Here is a 23,123-nt window from a genome sequence, read left to right on the forward strand (position 1 = left end):
TCTGTTTATTATTCTGCGAACCAGAAATCCTGAGTAAGGAATTCTGTTAATCCGGAAGAAGGTGTTAGGCATTTTCGAATTCTGTGGTTCTAGCACGGTCGCTTAACTGTTTTTATTATTGGCTTAATTATCTTTATTAAATATATTGATGTTATATGATTTTTGCTACCGCTTATACTTACTGTGATTGAGGACCCTTCTTTGAATCGAATTACGCGTACGTATATTCGTGTTTTTTAAAAAAAATTGCGGACTTGTGTCACGCGTACGTGTACACAATAACTTTTGATAATATACTTATTAAGCAATCATTTTTCGAAATCGTGTCGAATCAAGAATATTCGTTTTTCTTGAATAGTGAACCGTACATCTCGGGTTTTTATGAAATTGATTTCACGCCTTTGGAAAAATCCTTTTATTAAATATTCGTTCGAAATTGCGAGTACGCATAATCCGAATTTTTTACTTTTAAAAATATAACCAGGGTACGCGAACGTATCCCTGATTGCGCAAAATATTTGTAATGGTTTAGGGATTTTCCACAAATTTGTTTATTATATTCACGTATTTCTTTTATGTGAAAATCATGAGAAACTCCTATTTAGAGGCCTATAAATTCTTTGAAAAGAATTCGCCAACTATTAGAGGTTGTTCGTCGATTATGATTTCCGAATATAAGTTATATTCATTCCAACTATTCAAATTCAAAGAACAGAATAAAAATATGATTAATACTATTTTTAAACAAATATGACATATATATATATATATATGCCAAAGAATAAATTGCATATGAAACTGAAAATAAATGATTCATAAAGAAAGGAAATATTTTCCGAGAATTTTTCATTATTTACTTAATGCAAATTCTATTTCTAATTATCATTGATGTAAAGTGTGGCAATTTATGTTTGTACATCTCTTTTCATTCTCATATACTCGCTTTTAATCTAATAGGCCTAATTATTTGGTCACTTTGTTTTATGAAGGTAGATAAACATCGAATTTATAGAAAGGGAATTATTATACAAGTTAATTCAACAAAGTTACCTTACATGCAACCTAACTGTTTGGCGTAAACATTCATAACGTTTTAACATCATGACGAGCTATACCAACTTTCTTTACTCATATGATTATACCTGTCATCATACCATATAATAACTTATACCAATCTAAACAAAATCATATTTGTTACAAGATATTCTACTAATGTAACTTCTTAATCTTTACATTTAGCTAATGGTATTATGGGATGTAATCAATGGCCCATTTTTATACCTTACTCCCTGTTTTGACAATTCACATATACCTATACCAATGAGATTTCGGAATGACTAACATTATTACAAAAACTTTATATGAATTTCCAAATAAGACAATTTAACTCATAGCTATCAAATTGAATTCACTACTAGTTAACTAACATAAAATGACATTAAAACTAATGAACTTGGACAATTGGAAAATAGCATTTCAATTCAAGCTTCATTGATGAGTCATGTTGAAATCTCTTTCCAACTTAAATTTTAAAAGACATGTACCTGAAAATGGAGGTAGAAGAAGTAAGTTTCAGCAGTTGCAGCAGTAACAAAATCAGTAGAATATACTGATAACACAGCAAATCTGAACAAGAATAGGATTCGAAGAGCCCAGATGCACAGTAAAAGTACTTTTAAGAAACTTCAGATTTTTAACTGAAGAATGAGATCGAACAAATCCGGACAGATTCAATACCAAGAGTAATATTTCTGATTTTTGATGTTTAGAACAAAACAGACTGAAAACTTTCAATTTCAAGAACACAGAATCAGCTTCAATACTAATTTCCGATGTAGAATTCTGTTTTAGTGTCTCTGTTTTCCTTTCTTTCTATCTTCCTTTTCAAATTTCTATTTTTGCTTGATTTTCCTCTTTCAATCTCCTAAAATCTGCCTTAAGCTCTATCTCTCAAACTCTCTTCTTCTGAAAACTGCCCCTATTCTCTGAAAAACTCTCTCTTTTCTCTCTTAAAACTCCTTTAAAGTCTAAAAAAAAAAACTGACTGCCCTCTATTATGAAAAGCTGATTTCCCTCTCTCTGGAAACTGATTTTTTCTCCCTTCCAAAATCTCTTCCAGTCTGCCTTAAGGTCTGTCCAGCTCCTGTATTTATACAGGGCTGGTTCTATACCAATTAGTGTTGGAGGGACCTTTTATCCCTTTAAAAATCAGAAAGTTTTTCCATTAGAACTACTTTTGAATATTTTAAAACTAAGTGCTATTTATCCTGTTTTTCAGCAGCCCCATTATCCCTTGTTCCCCTTTATTACTTAAATTATAGCCATTACATTCCACTTTCAGCCCACTACTGTTATCACATTACCCTACTGTTTCTAACCCAGAAATACCTACTGTGATCACTATTATTACTGCCTTAAATGCAAAAATCATAACAGAATTTACAAAACAGATTTAAAAATCTGTTCAAACTTAATTATCAAACTGATTTAACACAGCTATAACCAATTCTCTTAGGTTCTGGACTGAATCCTAAGAATGCAAACATTCTATCACAATTACATCTAATCATCATTTGTAAACTTGAACTCAAACTTGACAATATTACACTGGGTTCAGCATAATAATGCAAACTGAACTTATAATTGAAACTAAGATCAAACATACACAGGAGCATTGTCAATATACTGACAATGCCCTGTTCAGAAAACAACATATACAGCATACATTTGAATTAACTGATTCACAAACAAACATGATTTAATTGACGAGCATTAATCAGTTGACTATTTACAACATTTGTCAATAATTAGTCTAAAACAATAGAAGCAGACTGTTTTAGTCAACATTTTCAGAAATGAAAATTCGTAATATAACTAATCGACGAACTTAATCGAGTCGATTACACACATTGTAAACAATCACAACCAACAGAAACAATTCTCATTTGGATTAAGTAGATAGGTATGAGACAGAAATGACAGAATTGATCAAAACAAATATGAAAAATTAAAAAGCTATTGACACAGACTAAAACAAACACAAAAATACACGTATAATACACAAAAATAGAAAAATACCTTTGAATCTTCAATTTTATTCCGACTCGAACTCAACTTGGATTTGGACTTTGTTTGAAATCAAACAGACCTTAGTCGAAGTATTTTCTACTGAAAATACTTTGACTAAGGTCAATTAAACCTCAATCTTTGTCTGAAGTGAAAAAGATTCCACTCTTGGAAAATTTAGGGTTTCTGAAGGTTCGATTTGGGATTTAACCATTTCTGGTCAGATTCGAGGGAAACCAAAGATGTTCTAGGCACGAGGGAGGCCAGGGGGGTAATTGGTGTGAGTTTGAAGTAAGTTTGGATAATGTCAGGTGGTACTCGAATCTTCAAATGAAAGATTCGAGTAGTTCCAGTATGATTCGAATCATGCAACTAACAGATCCGTGATGAGGGTATCTAGGGGAAGTTGTGGTGTTATTTTGGAAGCCACCGGAGAAGATCAAGTTTTCAGGCCAACCTTCGATTTAAGATTCGAAGAGTTGGGGCCTGATTCGAAGGAAACTAAGGTCGGATTCGTGTAGGGGATGTTCAGGAGGTCCTAGGGTGTTAAGTTGGTGACCGACGGCGTTGATGCCGCCGGGTTTTAGGCGAAGGGGAATAGGGGCAGCTAGGGTTAGGGGTCTGTTTGGAACGATGATGAACAGGAACGGAGAGAGGGGGGGGGTGTTTAGTTAGGGGGCCGGGTAAAGGATTATGGGTTTATATAGGGGAATGGTGGGTGGATATGGACCGTTGGATTAGGCAGGATGGATGGCTGAGATCTATTCACTTAACCAAACGGTGTCGTTTGGTTTAAGTTAGGGGGACGGGTTGAACCGGGGTATTGGATCGGGTAAGGGTCTTGGGTTAGGGTGATGAAATCTTGGCCGTTGGATGGACTTAATCCAACGGCCCTTGATGAATGATCACCAAACGACGTCGTTTGGCGTAGCTGCATTGAATTGGACCGGACAGGCTATTTTGGATTGGGCTGGGGGGGGGGGGAATTAATTCACTTGGGCCTGGATTTTAATCCAGGTCCAATTTCCTTTCACAATTTATATTAATTTTATTTAAATTATAAAAAATCCTAATAAAAATTATAAAACAATTTTTAACCTTACACAAAAATATTAATTACTTCATAACAATTGTTTAACACATAGTCAAAAATATTGCTCACACAGTGGGATATTTAAAATAGAACTAACGCATATGTTTTTTTTTATTTAAATTATTTTTTTTTAAATTCATAGTTATATCCTATATGCATGCAACATGTATTTTATTTTATTTTTCATTTTATCATGACAAAGTAAACATTTACGTACATAAACAAATATTTAACACCACGCAAATTCAGAAATTACACAATAAAAGAAATTTATTTTATTTTTGATTTATTTTGTAAGGCAAAAATCACGTGCTCACAATTGTATTATTTGGAATTGCTATTTACACATAATAAAGTGAATTACAAAAAGCAAATGTAAATTAATTTAATTAATAAGAATTACCAACCAAGCTATAGGAACTCGTCTTCTTTTAGGACATATGCATAGTATAAGAGAAATATTAAAAGTAGATTAAAATTTAACTTATTGAAAAAAATCTCGATTCTTACGAAATGAATTGCTAATTAAAATAAAATTCATAAAGTTGAAATGTTTAATATTCTTGCTTACAAATAGTGATCTGAATGGCCCACTATGTTCTAAAAGTATCATTTAAATTTTTAAAAGCAACCAAAATTGTGTGATTAAAATTAAAGTGGCATCAAAATCATTCAGTAAATTCTATCCAATTATTCCATATGTTGATAATTCCCTATAGTGATGATATGTTAGTGTCAATAAATCATCAGGTATGTACATATTAGTATGTCTTTTAACATTAAAGATGTAAGTTAATGTTGTAAGAGGTACTTTTGTTGAGATAATAATAAAATATTTTTTTTATAATTTAAATTAAAATATTGCTAAATATATTTTTATTATTTATTATTTCATATAGTATTATTAATTTTTGAATCAATATTATGTTTGTATTTGTTTGTATCTCCAATTATATATGGAGTTATAATACTTGAGTTTCTGCCAATAATTATTCATATGACTTTTTTTAATTAAAATTTAGCAGGATTCCAATATTATCCGCACATCGTGTGCGTACAAATACTAGTTTATATGAATATTATAAATAAAATATATCATATATATTGTTTATACAAATATTTTACCATATATATATATATATATATATATATATATATATATATATATATATATATATATATATATATATATATATATACATAAAATGGCTGAAGGATTCAGTATACTCTGTGTATTTATATACTAAAAATACCATTGTAATTTATAAACTATTAATACCATCATTATACTGTGTTGAAATTTATATTGACATATAATTAAAAATAAAAGTTTATATCAATAGTATATATAATTATACCCTTTGATTCGATATTGTTTGACAAAAATTTGCACGGTCATGTTAATTTGCAACAACAAAGATACATAAAAAAAAATCGAAAATAAATGTATGATATGTTTTCAAAATGAAATAGAGTCCATTAATCTCATATATGCATGTCACGACCCAATTTAGAATCATGACCGGCGCTTAGGAGCAAGTGCCCCCAAGTAAGTCTCATCGATATTTTACAGAAAATCGGACAAAGTTTCCCCTATTTTAGGACTATCCACAAATTACCTGTCTCAGAAAGCGACAATAAAACCAACCAATGTCCAACAAAACAACTCATAATCTTTATCGACTATATAGTCAGGTCTCCATCACTATTAATCAACCACTTGTAAGACCGTGATACTAAATCTATCTCCAAAATACGATAAGAAAGTCCGATCTAATGAACAAGTCGAAAACGATAATTTATACACATGACACTATTAAAATGACAATGGAGCAACTCTAAGAGTTTTAAAGAAAATGACAATAATCATTGAATAAACTCTTTGCCCACGCGAAGCAATGCGGGGCTCACCACAATTGCCAACTCGTACGCTCTAGCTAACAAAATCCTCGCATGATTAAGCTGTTGTCTCTGTAAAAATATAGCAGGGAGTGAGACGCTAACTCAGTGAGTAATAACACTTAACCACAATAGTTTTTAATAGGGACAAGTCAGAAAACATGCTAGTATAATAATCAGAAAATGTCATAAGACTGCCCTTTCGAAAACAATAAACAATAATCAGTCTCAGCATGTGTTTCTTGTAATAAAAATTAACTTAATAATTCGGCAGTAAAATCGGTAAGCACTGTGTCATATCAAATCTTTGTGTTTGGGAGGTTTCCAAGAAAGGATCATGTAATCGGTATCACTGTGTGGACCCCTTCATGAAAAGAGTCAAATATAACTATTGGTCCCTACTCGAGGGAAACTGTAACTGTATGCCAGTTCTACCTTCCCACTAGCGAGGGCTATAACTGTAATCGATAATCTATCATTACAAGGTGCACCAGGTCTAACGAACCCGCCGTTAGCTACGGGATCCTTCAAAGTCTCCTCCCATTTATACTTTTCTTTGTAAACAGTAAATATTCACATGAAATCATTTTCAAAATAATACATGGCATTTCAATTCTTATCAAATCATGTAATCCAATTTCGGTAACGGTAATCATATCTCGAGTAACAGTAAAACATGTCTAGTAACAGTGAGAACATCTTAAATAATTGTAAATATCCCAAGTAAACTGTTCAGTATCATCAAGTAAAGGACTTGTCCCACATGCAATTTCAAATGTTCGGTAAAACATTTTATTTTCAAAATCATATATAAACCATGCAGATTATGAAAACATAAATTGCAATAAGATTACTACTCACAATACTCGTGCAGGAATACCAAACGCGTCACCTCGAGCACTTCGTCCCACTTCTTCAACTGCCTACTTGTAACAAAATCAATTTATATATTAACTTCGTAAAGTACCAAAATAATTGGTCCATCCTTGTCACCTTTAATTAATTTCCCTATTTTTCATTCCTCTTAAATATGACCATTGATTCTTGCTAAGCAATTTGTTAGTACTTAAATGATTAGAAACTATAATTCTCTATTTGCTCTTATATTTTTATTTGAATTTTTTTCTCATGTAGTATTTTACAGGTATTGCTAACCTGTACATTAGAGTTTTTGGTACAACTAATAGAATATATTCTTTTTCAATCTTCATAGGGAATTCATGATTGTGCAAAATAAAAAGAATACCTTAAGTTTCTTGTTTCTTTCCATTACAGTGATATACCAAACTAAATCTTAATATAATAATTTATCTCAAATCTGATAAAGATTAATATATATACCCATTTAAGTAAAAATAATATCACTAAACTGTGTTTTTTTTTCTCTTTACATATGATTCTTTTCTACTCTAAGCAATGAGCCAAAACCAGAAAAAAGACATTAATTTTCCAAAATAATTCTCATAATTATTTAATCTTTCAGTGCCTAATTTGATGTTCATAAATCAGAAAACGAGAGCACGAACATTATCGAGAACTTACTTCCTTAGCCGAAAGAGATCTAAAATCATAAGAGCTTCTTACTTCTCTGTTTCAATTGTCTGAGTATGCTTAGATTGCTTGTTTGATAAAAGAAAAATCCTATTGCACAAAACTTTTGGTTGCTTTCTCTATTTCACGGGAGCTCTAAAGCTTTGTTGAAGTTTTTTCCAATTTTTGATTCACTAATTTCACTCCTAAAAGATTAAGGAGTCTAATCCCTTTTATTTTGTTTATTTTCCCTTGTCTGATGCTATTCACGTTTTTGTGGGCTAAGGCCCACTTTGTATTATTTTTTTTAATGCTAGTTACTTAAATACCGTTATTTAATACGGGGTATTACAATGCACGTAGCAAGTAGCAATCAAAAAATGCTCTAATCTCATCATTATTGTTCGGTGCTAATTTAGGAAGTATATTTGCTTAAGGAGAAGAACTGGAATATTTTGGATATTTTTAGGAATTGAATGCTTTGGATTTTTTTTTAAAAACGTGATTCTAGATTCATATTTATAGCTTGTTGTTAAGAATGTATTTATTTAGCTGCCTGCTTTGTAAAATACCTATTGCTGCTAGGTATCTGAATTTTTTTCTTAAATATTGCCTACTTATATTTTTTCCTCCGGCAAATATTATGTGGCTGAAAGTTTAGCCCTTGTTTTGCTTGACTTTAGCCATGTTTGTCTGAAATTCATGTATATGGCTGAAGTTACAAAGCTTAATTTCAAACACAGTATGTCTGAAGTGGGTAAATATGTAAAAAGAAATTATAAGTAGGTACAAGTTATAAATTACATGAATTTAATACTAGTTGAAATTACAATGCCCTATATTTCAACTAGTATTAAATTACCGACGCTATTTTAGTGTTTATTTGTATTCAATATGTCACGACCCAATTCCCGAACCTGGTCGTGATGACACCTCTCATGAAGACAAGGCCAACCATTCAACCCAATTCATCCTTTTAAGATAATTGATTAACACAATTATAGTATAAACATGGTTTAATAATATCCAATAGCGGAAAGTATAGATAAAATACGAAAATCCAACCCAACTCAGCCCTAACCGGGGTGTCACAAGTCATGGGCTACTACAGAGTTTACTAAAATTCTACAAGGTATGGAATTAGGAACGACATCTGAAGATATCATAAATACAGAAGATAAGGGAGAAAACGGGTCTGCGAACGCCATGCAGCTACCTCGATAACTCTGATGAAAACTGAATAGCAGAAAACTCGCTCTATGCCTCAGGAATACCTGTACCTGCACACATGGTGCAGGGAGTAATGTGAGTACTCCGACCCAGTGAGTAATAAATATAAATAATAATTGAGGGTAAGAAAACACGTTAAGGCACACAACACTCTATACAGAAGCAGTGAAATCATTTAAAATAACAATTCAGTGAAACATCATGTGAAATTTCTTTAAAACCAGTAAAAAAAAGGTAATTTGGTAGTAAAATGACGAGTAGAAATCTACCTCTCGGGCTCAATATCAAAACAATATCAGCCCCTCGGGCTTAGTATCTGAGAACAGTATCATCCCCTCGGGCTCAGTATCTCAGAAAAGTATCAGCCCCTCGGGCTCAGTATCTCAGAACAGTATCAGTCCCTCAGGCTCAGAACAGTATGACGCAACCAGTCAATGAAATAAGAGCATATAATTATTATGGCGGATAATGCAGATGAGGAATAAATGCATGAGTGCAATGCAATGCATATGACGGTACCCTCTGGTACCCACTGCGGCGTGCAGCCCGAACCATCCATATTTATTTATCGTCGACGATGCTCACTGGGGGTGTGTACAGACTCCGGAGGGGCTCCTACAGCCCAAGCGCAATAACAAGTCATCTCGTGGCATCAATCAAGTCCTGGTCAGTCATTGTTACCTGACCAATTTATATCACACAGTGCCATTGTTACCACTGTTTCAAGTCACATCATACAGTGTCATTGTTACCACTGTTTCAAATCACTGCTGCGGCGCGCAGCCCGATCCATGCTCAGTCCAGAAATCATAATAAGCCCCTTGGGCATTTGTAAAACAATAGTTCTCAGCCCGAAATATCATTTAGAAATATCATTTAAGTTTTCAAATCTTAGAAAAATGGCTGAGTTTGCAAAACAGTATTTAAAACCTTGGACTGAGATCAAATGATATGCATGTATGCGAAAACAGTGATGTCAATCCCTGAAGGATTCAAATAATTGGCAAGAAGCCCAAATGTAACAATTAAATCCAAGTAGAAAACACGGTAAAAACATCTCTCGGGACGGACTAAGTCACAATCCCCAATGGTGCTCTACCCCACGCCCGTTATCCGGCGTGCAAGTCACCTCAATATAGCGTTACGATGTGAAATTCCGGGATTTCAAACCCTCAGGACATCATTTACATCAATTACTCACCTCAAACCGGCTACTTCTTTAGCTCGCGACACCTTTGCCCCTCGAATTGGCCTCCACGTGCGTCGAATCTGCCCAAAATCACAACGAATATGTCGCATTATGCTAAAAGGACAATACCCAATCGAAAGCAATCGAAAAATATCAAAATTCACGAATTTGACAAAACCCGAGTCCCGGGTCCACATCTCAAAACTCAGAAATTTTTATACCAAGATGTTCTTCGTCCTCTCACGAGTCCGTACATATAAAGAACACAAAAATCAGAGCTCGTTTGACCCTTCAAATCGACCCTAGAAAATCTAAAAAACACAAGCCCTAAAACCCCATTTTTCTACTGATTTTCATGTTCTAATTTACATATAATCTTGTATTTAACTTGGAAATAAGTAGAAACAACTCACCTTTGATGCTTGATAAACCCCCCCTTGAAATTCTCTCCAAAATCATCCAAGCCAAATGAAAGAAATAAGCCAAATCCGTGTTTAAAGAATCTGCCCGTGCTTCGTCGAGTTGTACCTTGCACTTGTGCTATACAAGTTGTACATCCTATTAAAATTTTCCCTTGTCGGACACCTTCTGTTTAAACACCCATAACGTCTTGTATAAATATCCAAATTACAAACGGTTTGAAGATTTAGAAATTAGACTCGAAGATAGTTAATTTGATAGATTGTACACCATATAACTCTTTATATATCCCGAGATATGAGCTTCTAAAGTCGGCTCCATGAAATCCGAAAATTCTGGAGAAACTGCTCCACCAGTCATCTTCAATCGATCATAACTTTCTCTACAGATGTTCAAATTACGATTTCCTTAGCTTTCTGGAAACTAGACACGAAGGGATACAACTTTCGTTTTTGAATCATCTCAAAATTCCTTGTAGATCAAAAGATATAGGCCTTCGAAGTACGCTCCACGACTGCACATTTGCTGTCCAAAGACATCTTAGCAGCAGAAATTGCAGCAGTTTTTTCTTTTCTTTTTTGGTTCGAATTCCATTCCGTTAACCTTCCGAAATCCACCCGAGGCCCTCGGGACCTTAACCAATTATATCAACATGTCCCGCAATATCATTCAAACTTGTCCCAACCTTTGGAACACCCAAAATAACATCAAAACATCAAATCATCATCGGATTCTAGCCTATGAATCTCAAGAACTTCCAAATTCCATTTTTGATAAAAAAAACACAACCAAACCACGTCCGAATGACCTCAAATTTTGCAGACAAGCCCAAAATGACATAACGAAGCTACAGCAACTCTCGGAATTCCATTCCGACCCTCGGATCAAAATCTCACCTATCAACCGGAATTCGCCAAAATACTAACTTTGCCAATTCAAGCTTAATTCTACACCGGTCATCACAAAAATATTCCGGACACACTCCTAAGTCCCAAATCACCTAACGAAGTTATCTGAACTATAAAATTCGCATTTTGAGCTCTCTAACACATAAGTCAATATCCGGTTGACTTTTCCAACTTAAGCTTCCTTAAAAGAGACTAAATGTCTCAAATCTTACCAAAACTAGTCCGAATGACTTCAAATTTTGCACACAAGTCACATTCGACATTACGGACTTGCACCAACTTTCGGAATCGCATTCCGACGCCGATATCAAAATTTCCACTTCCGGTCGAATTTTCTCAAAAACCTTCAAATTTCTATATTTAGCCAAATGACTTCAAAATGACCTCTGGACATCCAAATTCACTTCCGATCGCGCTCCCAACTCCAGAATCACCATACGGAGCTATTTCTAGACTCGGAATCCCAAACGGACATCTATAACTCTGAAATGTCTTCCAACCCAAATTTATGAAATTCTTCTAAAATACTAACTTCCACAATATACGTCGAAATGCTCACGGTTTATCCAAAACTAAATTCGGACATACGCCCAAGTCCGAAATCATCATACGGACATGCTGGAACTTTCAGATCCCAATTCCGAGGTCGTTTACTCAAAATTCCAATCTTAGCCTTTTTCTTCAACTTAAGGTTGCCGCAATGAAAAGTTTCTTTCCAATTTGACTCCGAATTTTCCGAAATTCAACTCTGACCATACGTACAAGTCAATATACCTGAAATGAAGCTGTTCATGACTTCCAACTGCTGAACGACGCGCTAGAGCTCAAAATGACCGGTCGGGTCGTTACACAATATTTTCACATTTTAACTGTTCAACTACTCTTATGAAGGGTCGTTTCATTTGGAAATAAATTATAAAAAGGTCCAGCAATGTAAAGATTAATAATATAAAATTGTATAATGCATGGTTATTTCTATTGAATGTCTATTTTGATATATTACATATTGCTAGTATGCATTTGTCTTTTTTTTCCTTCAAACAAAATAAACAATTCCTGTAGCTATAATGATGAATACAAGAAGAAAGGAAAACAAAATTGTAGGTATATTGATGAATACAAATCTCAATTAAACATACAAATTTTCACGTGGAGACAAATCTATACAAATTGCAACATTTTTATGTATAGATATATATTATACTTCGATTCTCAGTAATCTTAAGAGAAAATTGAATATGTAAATAGATTACATGTTAATACAGCTCGATTTGTTGTTGTTAATACAACACATTTTCAGATGATATTAAATTTAAACAAAAGAGCTCACTTGAGTCATTTTCAAATTTTCATATAAAGAGATTCAAACTAGATTTTTAGGGGTTCTCGTTTAAGAAAACCCCTCTAAAAATTGGTGTATGCCACAATTTGCAACAAACACACGGTATTCTTTAGTAAAAGGCGAAAGAATAGTTCGCTATGTGCTTATCGCGTGGTTGCGTGAATTAAACAAAATTGCACGTGCTCTTTATATATGGTTTCATCTGCCAGCTTGTTAGAAACTTCCTCGATGTGGGAATTTCTTCTTGTTACATAACAGGGCATTTGCATCTATACCCGCTTTTTGTGTCACGTTTTAACTTGTGCCCGCTTTGCAAAAAAATTGCAAGCGTACCCGCTTTTTCGCATAACTTCAGCATACGAGGCTGAAGTAGCAAGGCAATCACGCAAAACTTCAGCATTCTAGTAGCCGGGCCTGAAGTTCAGCTCTAGAGCTGAAGTTTTTGTTTTGTAACTGTCGAACTACAGCTCTAGAGCTGAAGTTTTTGTTTGTAAGCTTCAACTCTAGAGCTGAAGTTGTTGTTTTGTAACTGTCGAACTTCAGCTCTAGAGCTGAAGTTTTTGTTTGTAACTGGCGAACTCCAACTCTAGAGCTGAAGTTTTTGTTTGTAAGTTTCAGCTCTAGAGCTGAAGTTTTTATTTTGTAACTGTCGAACTTCAGCTCTAGAGCTGAAGTTTTTGTTTTGTAACTTGCGAATTTCAACTCTAGAGCTGAAGTTTTTGTTTGTAATTGGCATACTTCGAGCTGAAGTTCTTAAAACTCTTGAGTATGTACTGCTGAAGTTCTTAAAACCCTTGAGTATGTACTGCTGAAATTTCTATTTTTGGGGAAGGGGGAAGGGGGAAGGAGTCCGGAACCAAAATGTTATTTTTTCGGACCCAAACTACACAAATGGTGGTAAAAAAAATGACTTTTTTACATATAGCGCCATAATACCTGGCTCTATATACTAACAGTAACGACACCGTTAAGGTATAGCGCCAGGTATTGTGGCGCTATACTGTAAAAGCTGACATGGCCAGGTATAGCGCCACAATACCTGGCGCTATATATACATCATTAATGTATAGCGCCAGGTATAGTGGCGCTATACATAGATATTTTATACCCCTCCGTCTTCCACTCGATTCATCCTCCATTTTTAAACCCCCATCTTTCTTTATTGCCCCCCCCACCAAATACCCCGTTTCTGCCATTTTAAAAAAAAATAAAAAATTGGGTCCCCCAACACATAAAACTCGAAGAAAGAGGGTCCCACATTCGAGTAGAGTTTCGTGGTATTGTTGATTCACAATTCCGGAGTCAAAATTTCAATCTTTTTGCTTTGCCAAAATTCTAAATCGAGGTATTTCGATTTATTTTAAGTTGAAACATTTATAATAATGTATATTATTTGATTTGCATGTGTTCTATTTCGGTTTGTGTTTTTTTTCGAAACTAGAATGTTAAATTTATCCGGATTTAATATTAGTGTTTTAAAAAAAAATATAAATTAGTAAAATAAATTTGTCTGTTAATATCCTGATTTATATATATGTTTTTCCATGCCGTTTTGTATTTTATTTGCAATTAAATTTATTTGTTGTTTATGGTTAGTTTAGATTATTTTTTAGCGTAATAAAATCCAGACCTTTTTAGCGTAGTAAAACGTAGACCCTTATAGCGTAGCAAAATTTAGAACCTTGTAGCGTAGTAATGTGTAGTATTTTAGCTTAGAATTCATTTTATTTAAGTATCTTATACTGGTAGTTGAAAATGCAAACTTTGTACAATTAAGTTAATAATTGTATCAACACACATAATTAGTAATTTGTACAATTAAGTTATTAAAAAATATGAATTTAAATTATAATAAAAACACATTATTTTGTACAAATTATATATATATATATATATATATATATATATATATATATATATATATATAATTTGTACAATTAAGTTATTATAAAATATGAATTTAAATTATAATAAAAACACATTATTATATATATATATATATAATTTGTACAATTAAGTTATTAAAAAATAATAATTTAAATTATAATAAAAACACATAATTATATATATATATATATATAATTTGTACAATTAAGTTATTAAAAAATATGAATTTAAATTATAATAAAAACACATAATTATATATATATATATATATATATATATATATATAATTTGTACAATTAAGTTATTAAAAATAATAATTTAAATTATAATAAAAACACATACATATATATATAATTTGTACAATTAAATTATTAAAAAATATGAATTTAAATTATAATAAAAACACATAATTATATATATATATATATATATATATATATATATATATATATATATATATATATATATATATATAATTTGTACAATTAAGTTATTATAAAATATGAATTTAAATTATAATAAAAATACATAATTATTAATGATAGTTACAGTTGACGACATGGACGCGACTATACATCCCGACCTCTGGACGTTGGATCTATTAGCCCTACAACCCCAGCATAGATATGAGTATATATGGGACGGACAGTTGCTTACGCAGACTTTTCGGGCTAGGAGAGTGGATCTATTGTGGGTGTTTTTGAGTCCTCCCCGCGTTCTACATCCCCGCGTTTTACATCCCCGCGTGGTCCATTACTTGGAGGAGATGAGATTATATAGGATTATTAGGATTGGTCGGATACAGCTCGACTATGCTTTGATCACGGCCTTAATTGAGCGGTGGCGACCAGAGACGCACACTTTCCATTTGCCCATCGGCGAGGCCACCATCACACTCCAGGACGCTGAGATTTTATATGGCCTGTCCGCTGATGGCTTGCCAGTTTTACTGCCTGCGACTATGAGATATTATTCGCGGCAGACATATTGGGATATGCTACACATGCTCACGGGTTTCATGCCGGAGGACGAGGCGGTAGCGTCTGGGTCCAGTCGTATACAGTTGGTCCCCATTAGAGACCACTTGGTGCAAATCCACCATACTATCATCGATGAGTCTGCGGAGGTGGATGTACAACGATATACGAGGCTGCTGTTGCTCCTTCTATTTGGGGGGGGGGGGGGTCTTGTTCCCGAACACTTCGTGGAACCTAGCGAGCCTCCGTTTTCTGCATCATATTTCCCGGTTCGAGGATACATTTTTGTACAGTTGGGGTGGTGCTGTCATCTCATATCTGTACAAGCAGATGTGCCGGGCTTGATCGGCACACAGAGAGACGTTGGTGGCTTTCTGCCGCTTCTACAGGTGACAACATATTCAAATAATATGTCCATTAGTTACAATTCTACCTAGTTATAGTTAATCTTATACTTTACGTCAACTTTGTATGTTAGGTTTGGGTCTGAGAGCGATTTCTGCAGTTTCAGCCACCTCTACCACAATTACCGGCTAATGTAGAAATTCCGCAACTCCCTTTAGCCTGTAGGTGGGTTATGCGTCGTACTCCTGCACGAGAGTATGATGCCCATCATAATCTCCCCCTCTGCAGGGATGTGATGGATTTGCTGGAAGACGCACAGGTGAATATCTAACTAAACTTACCTGTTATAGATTAACTTAGTGATGCACATACTAACGGTTTGTGTTCTTATTTGATAGTTCATCAGGACGTCGTACACTGATGAGGTGATAGGTACCCTGCCAGCGTATTGCACGTTCGGCCGACATATTTGGAGGGCTTCTATCCCGCTCATATGCCTCGATATTGTCGAGCATCATGCCTCCGAGCGGGTATTTCGTCAGTTTGGCCTGCCGTAGCCTATACCGACTCCGCCTGCATAGCATGCTTTACATTATAAGAGGGATGATCGGTCCAGGGCAGACGACACATTTATGGCATGGCTTAACGAGCAGTTGGGTACCTGGGACATGCGAGGGGACTTGACCCCACCTCCGCAACACTTTCCTATTCCATGTTATATGGCATGGTACCGCACTGTTTCCCGACTTTTTATCGGGAACCCAGTTCATTAGGAACACGGTCGGTACGTCCCATATGCCGAGAGACGCGAGGCCCTGGTATGTTTTCTGTTATTATTAGTTATATAGCTATAATTTAGTGTCAAATATGTAGTTTATATTTTTTACTTTGTGCAGGCGATTGAATTGCATACCGTCTATCATATGGGGCAGCAGATGCAGAGTTATGTCCACGATCCTATGGCCATGCAGGAGTATAGTCGTCGATTCATGGATGTGGCTGCCCAGACACTGCAGCGAGCCCGATCGGATCAATGTTTGGCATACGAGGCTGATTATATGGACCCAACCACGTACCAACGAGGCCGTGGTATCCCACGAGTTGGTGGTGCCCGACGAGCTGGTGGTGCCGGACGACGTGGTCGTGGGTGGAGAGGAGGTGGTCCCCAGCAAGAGGGCGTTGAGGCTCCTGCTGTTGATGTTGCTACTGATATGGCAGGTGGCATGCATGAGACGGACATGCCGTCTTACATCCTTGGAATTTATTGCACTCCAGTGCCATCGCAGGTGACCCCATCGGGTCAGTTATTGATCACGGGCTTGGATATTCAAGGAGTGGATTGGGGTAGATACTTCCCAGGCCCGTCTACCACTGTTGAGGATCGACCGACCCGAGATTTTTATAGTGGGCGTCGACTGAGTTATGGCTCCACATCACATGCGCAGGTATGAGTTTATTAGTATTGAATTTGAATTTGTGTTAACTGTAACTTATTTATTTTCTTTAACTTTATTAATTTCCTTTTTAAGGCTTCATGCGATGCAGCGACAGATGACTACATTCAGGATCTAGAGACGATGATGGTAAGACAATATAAATTGTTGTGAATTGTTATGTAGTTTTCTATATTAAGTTTCACATTATTATGTAGCCTTCTACTGGAGCTGATAACACCATCGATACATGTCATCCTACGCCGCATCCGGCTATAAGGAGACAACTTGATGATGATGATCCTGAGAGCTTACCCGGGCGGGAGGGGATGCGCCTCAGGCCAGCGGCTGCATTCAGACACACCGGATGCGGGATACATTGACATGGTATAAATAATATTTTTTTATACATTAACAATATTATTTAATCGAATATGCGCATTACTTTTTTTAGTTCTCCATTCGTTTGATAGTTTCATAAAATAAAATTTAATACAACACAAGAACTTAAACTTAACTTTCATTTCAATTAAAATAATATTTAGTACAACACAAGCACTTAAACTTAACTTCCATTTCAATTAAAATAAAATGTAGTACAACACAAGCACTTAAACTTAACTTCTACTTCAATTAAAATAAAATTTAGTACAATACACAAGGAAAACATTACTACATCACAAACATAACAGGCCAACATAATAAAAATACATGAAATATGAAAAATAAACTAAACACATACATGCCAATGTTTAGCCCCGGTTGCTATTTATTCTCCGCTCCAACCACTTAAATCGTTCTTCCAGTTGTTCTTTTTCTTCTTCTACCTCTTTCAGTTTCGCCTTCACCTCCGCAAGTTCCAGTTTATATTTTTTTTCCGATCCTTTTGTGCTTCACAATTCTATTATGTTTTCCATTTTTCTTCTCCCACCTCCTTCAGGTTCGCCCTCAAGTATGCAATAATTCTATTGCTTTCTTTTTCATGTTCCTGTTGTCTTAAACACATATTATGAAGAAACTGGAGTTGTTCTCTGTAACATTCCTGATAACATGGTTCATCAACCCATTCTTGAAAATCACAGATAGGTTCGCCGGGGACCTTGTAAAACTGGTTCATACAGTGCCAGTAGCGGCGTCCAATTTCACCACCTTCCCAACAATTTTGCATCAAGCATGCTTTTTCACAGTTGCACTTTGGTGGACGAAGAGGTTGAGCCATTTGTGTAATATTTGCTTTTAGTAAAAAAAACCTTACCTTTAATAAAATATTTGCTTTTAGTAAATTTTGAGCACACAACATAACTACAATGAGCCGGTTATTTATAGGCGAGACAACACCCACATAACGTACTATCTAATGGTGCTATACTTTGCGTGTCAAATATCATGATGTTGACAAGACAACTTTATGTCAGCTGGTCAGCTTTTTCAGTTCGACAAGACAACACACACATAACGGACTATTTAATGGTGCTATACTTTGCGTGTTAAATATCATGATGTTGACAAGACAACTTTATGTCAGCTGACCAACCTTTTCAGTTCGACAAGACAACACACACATAACGGACTATCTAATGGCGCTATACTTTGCATGTTAAATATCATGATGTTGACAAGACAACTTTATGTCAGCTGGTCAGCTTTTTCAGTTCGACAAGACAACGCACATATAATAAATATACAGATAATTTTATTAAATTATTATTTAAATAGGTAAAATGGGAAAGTACAAATAATAGTTAACAAGCATAATTTTATTCCATAAATCTTGCAACATAGATATAACAACTAATTATTACAACATCAACTCATGGGTAGTTAGGTACACTAGAAGAACACCCACCACGAGCTTGATTAGTTTTGCCATCCAAACCAGCTGAAGGACATTTACGACGGTCGTGTCCTGTTTGCGAGCATATACCACATTTGCGCGCATAAACGGTGTCACTAACATCCATTTGGTTCCGTATACGTGTTCTTTTCTGCACCTGTCTTTTACGCAAATAGGACTTGTTACACACCATTTTAAATGGTTCCGGAGGCCAATAATTCTCAGCACCCACTGGCTGCAACTGACCACTATATGTGTTTAGGTACTTGGAAACACTATATTGTTGATCAACATAGTTGGTCTCCGTATAACCAACACGTTGAAAACACTTGATGGCATGTGAGCAAGGGCATGTGGTAGATGGACCATTTCCCATAGGAGCATAACCTTACAGATTCATTTACAGTATATACATTATTACCCCGATTATTATGGATAGCGGTGCGAACTTCAAAAACACCTCTTTCGTTATCATACTGCAAAAATGAATGTCAATGTGCTCGCCGTCTGTATTTCTCAAATCTCTTCATAGGCACTGGCATAAATTCAACACCCCTCTCTATCAATTCCGTTGCAGCTGCAGACCATTGAACAAACCTCTCCGCCATTTGCTTGAACGACATCCGCACCATGGCTGTGACGGACAATCCTCTTGCCGACTTCAATAACCCGTTGAAGGACTTTGACATGTTTATAGTAAGAATTCCCCATCGTCTGCCACCATCCGCATACAACGTCTACTTTTCAGGGTCATGTCGCATTAACCAACGATAGGCTGCCTCGTCTTCTTGCCTGATAGAATCCATATGCCTCCGGAATTTATGTTGGTGGTGGTCTATTGCTGCCATCCACATCAAATCATGTAGATCCTTGTTGGGATGTGCCTTCTAGAAATTGGCCTTAAAGTGCCTCACATAGTAACAGTGGTATGCATAAGGTTCTTGCCATGCAAGCAAGTTCTCCACAGAACTTAATATACCACAGTGCCGATAAGATATTAGACAAATACCTGAACACTGTTTGACAATGTGCTCTTTCATGTGGTTCAAAAACAGCGTCCATGTCTCTGTGCTTTCATTGGCACAAACAGCAAAAGCTAGAGGAAATATTTGTCCATTAACATCCACTGCCACAGCTATCAATAGCTTGATATCGTACTTTCCATAGACATGAGTTCCGTCTATGGATATTACTGGCTGGCAATGCAAAAAACCATCAATTGCTGGCTTAAATGCCCAGAACACTTAATTGAATATGTATTCTGGTGTTCCCGGACTCTGCTCAAGCTTCCATTCAACAACTATCCTAGGTTTAAAGTGCTGCAGTGCGGCCATGTACTTTGGCAGAGATGCAAATGACTTATCCCAATTACCGTAGACAATTTCAAACGCTCGTTTGCGCCCGAGAAATGCCTTTCTTTTCGTAATGGTATGGCTATATTCCTAGTGGACCGATGTAATGCACTCTTTGATTGTATACCTTATGGACGCTTCGATATGCGGAATAAGTACAAGAGAAATCAAGTCAATATCCAAGTTGAAGTGATTCCCGTTGAATGTGTCCATTTCGCATGTGTGGGTGGGAATGTATTTACCCACTTTCCACATAACTGTCTTCTTCTTGGTCACACGCAACATCCAATTACATGGTCAAAACCACCTGCGGCAAACAACCTTGTATACCATCGGCCTTGACTCCCATACCTGCATCTCACGACACTCTTTTACGCTGTGCATTTTACAAGCCCTGCTTAAACGCGTTTTATCAGGAAAAAGCATCCCCTTTGCAAGCACCGTTGGTCTAGACTCATCCCACATTGCTGTCCGGATTTCATCAAAATCCCTTGTTAGAGCTTCCATATCCGGCACGGTTGGTAAGTTATCAATGTAAGGAATCTCCCCTGAATGAAACGGCACTTCGGACTCATACACTCTTCGTCTAGGGGGGTATCTCTTCAAATCAGGTCCTTCCTCCCCATCCTGCTCATTACCATCCTCACGAAAAAAGGGTGTCTCATCTCTGGATTCATCGGCATTGTTATTGTAATCACTGTTCTGTTCCTCACTCTGTGCATCTGCATAATCCCGATGTAATACGTCGTTTTCGGTCAATTGAGTGAGTACGGGTGGTTCAACTTGCTCGTTTTCACTGCACAACCAACAAAAATATAAGCTACTGAATTAATAAATGATTTCCATATGGCTATATCACTTCACTTACAAGTCGTAATGTGATGAAATTTCATGATGGGCGTTTTCAATTAAGTGATGACTACCGGATGGGCCACTTGTAAAATTCATATCCGGCCGGTACCCCTATTAAATATATGAGCGTTAATACAAATTCAATACGCCAAAAATATACATAATTAACACAAATGAAAATTAAAGTTTACCACTCGTCTTGTGAATTATGGAAAGCAGGGTATAAATTATTTTCTCGCTGCTCATTCGCAGGCGGTGATAAGTTTAAATTAAGGAAAACTCTTTCATCCGAAACCTGTCCGGCAAAAACTGCTCCATAATAACCACCCGATGACTGGGGGTTATCTCTGCTATGCACAACCTCGTTTTTTGGAACGTTTTCGACCTTCACGTATATCTCCAACATTGTGATTACAAGAAATTCCCGGACATTCGTCCGAAGTCCTCAGAAAATCACTCAAAGTTTCATCATCGTCGATGTTAAACTCCGAGTAAAAAGTAACCCCTTGCGGAGTGACGGAATACAGATATCTTCCAGTTACTTTAAGTATCACTGAACGTTTCCTCACACTCATCTTTTTGCATAACAACGATATCAATTTATCGTACTCTATTGTAAGTGGCAATTTAACATGACACTGAGCAGGTAAACTGTAGCCCACAAAGTTATTCTCCATCACAACCTCACCCCCCAATATAATGAAACTCTTATTCTACGTTCTTCAGACATAATGAAAAAAATGCTGGAGAATTTAAGAACAATAAACGTTTCAACAAGAGGTAACAACATTTTTGAATGAATTTCTATACAATCCTAACCTCTTTATATAGGAAATTGCTAGCCGGGAATTTTTTTATATAGGTATAGCGCCTAAAAAGTTGGCACTATGCGCTTTTGAATTATTGAAGTCATGAATTATTGGTGGGGCCAGGAAAATCTATGTATAGTGCCACTATACCTGGCGCTATACATTAATGATGTATATATAGCGCCAGGTATTGTGGCGCTATACCTGGCCATGTCAGCTTTTACAGTATAGTGCCACAATACGTGGCGCTATACCTTAACGGTGCCGTTACGTTAGTATATAGTGTCAGGTATTATGGCGCTATATATAAAAATGTCATTTTTTTACCACCTATTTGTGTAGTTTGAGTCCAAAAGAACCACATTTTGATTCCGGACTCAGGGGAAGGGGAACTACCTGATGCCACAGGAAAAAAAGCTGAAGCTTTACTATTTGAAAGTTCAAAAGACACTTACTTTAGGAGCAAGGTTGCCAACGTAAACAGTTGTATAGGCGGGATTATTTTCTGGAGCATATTTGTTGACCACCTTTTCTTGACCATCATATACATAATGAAAATATAATGACAAGAAGATTGTAAGACAGAGTCAAATTAACCTAATAAAGGAGGATAAGTCAACCGACATACATTACTAAGCACATAATGTCACATATATAGCTCAGATCAGTTTGATAAACGGTCTATGTATATAACACATAATTCCATAGAATATGCATGTCTTATCTATAACACCTGCAACATGAACACCGAAGATGAAAAAGAGAAACAAAGAGCATTAAGATGTTTAATTATGTATAGTAAAATGGCTTCCGAGGAATTGAGTGAAGCCACAGAAGGAGAGATATTGTTACATCACTGTTAAGTTGCAGAGAGATATAGAGATCACTAGGAGAAAGAGGAGGAGAAAGGGGACTGAATTGTTTAAAAAGTAGGTACAAGTTAAAAGTTTTTAAAAA

General features: G+C 35.7%; 1 non-coding gene across 1 annotated transcript; it reads right to left on the reverse strand.

Moving 5' to 3' along the window:
- Positions 1-12,720: 12,720 nt before the first annotated feature.
- Positions 12,721-12,833, reverse strand: LOC142179723 (U5 spliceosomal RNA). The gene has a single exon (XR_012708263.1). It is a non-coding gene; the product is annotated as a U5 spliceosomal RNA (small nuclear RNA).
- Between the last annotated feature and the right edge of the window lie 10,290 nt (positions 12,834-23,123).

Source organism: Nicotiana tabacum, chromosome 3, assembly GCF_000715075.1.
Source record: "Nicotiana tabacum cultivar K326 chromosome 3, ASM71507v2, whole genome shotgun sequence".
Classification (NCBI taxonomy): Eukaryota; Viridiplantae; Streptophyta; class Magnoliopsida; order Solanales; family Solanaceae; genus Nicotiana; species Nicotiana tabacum.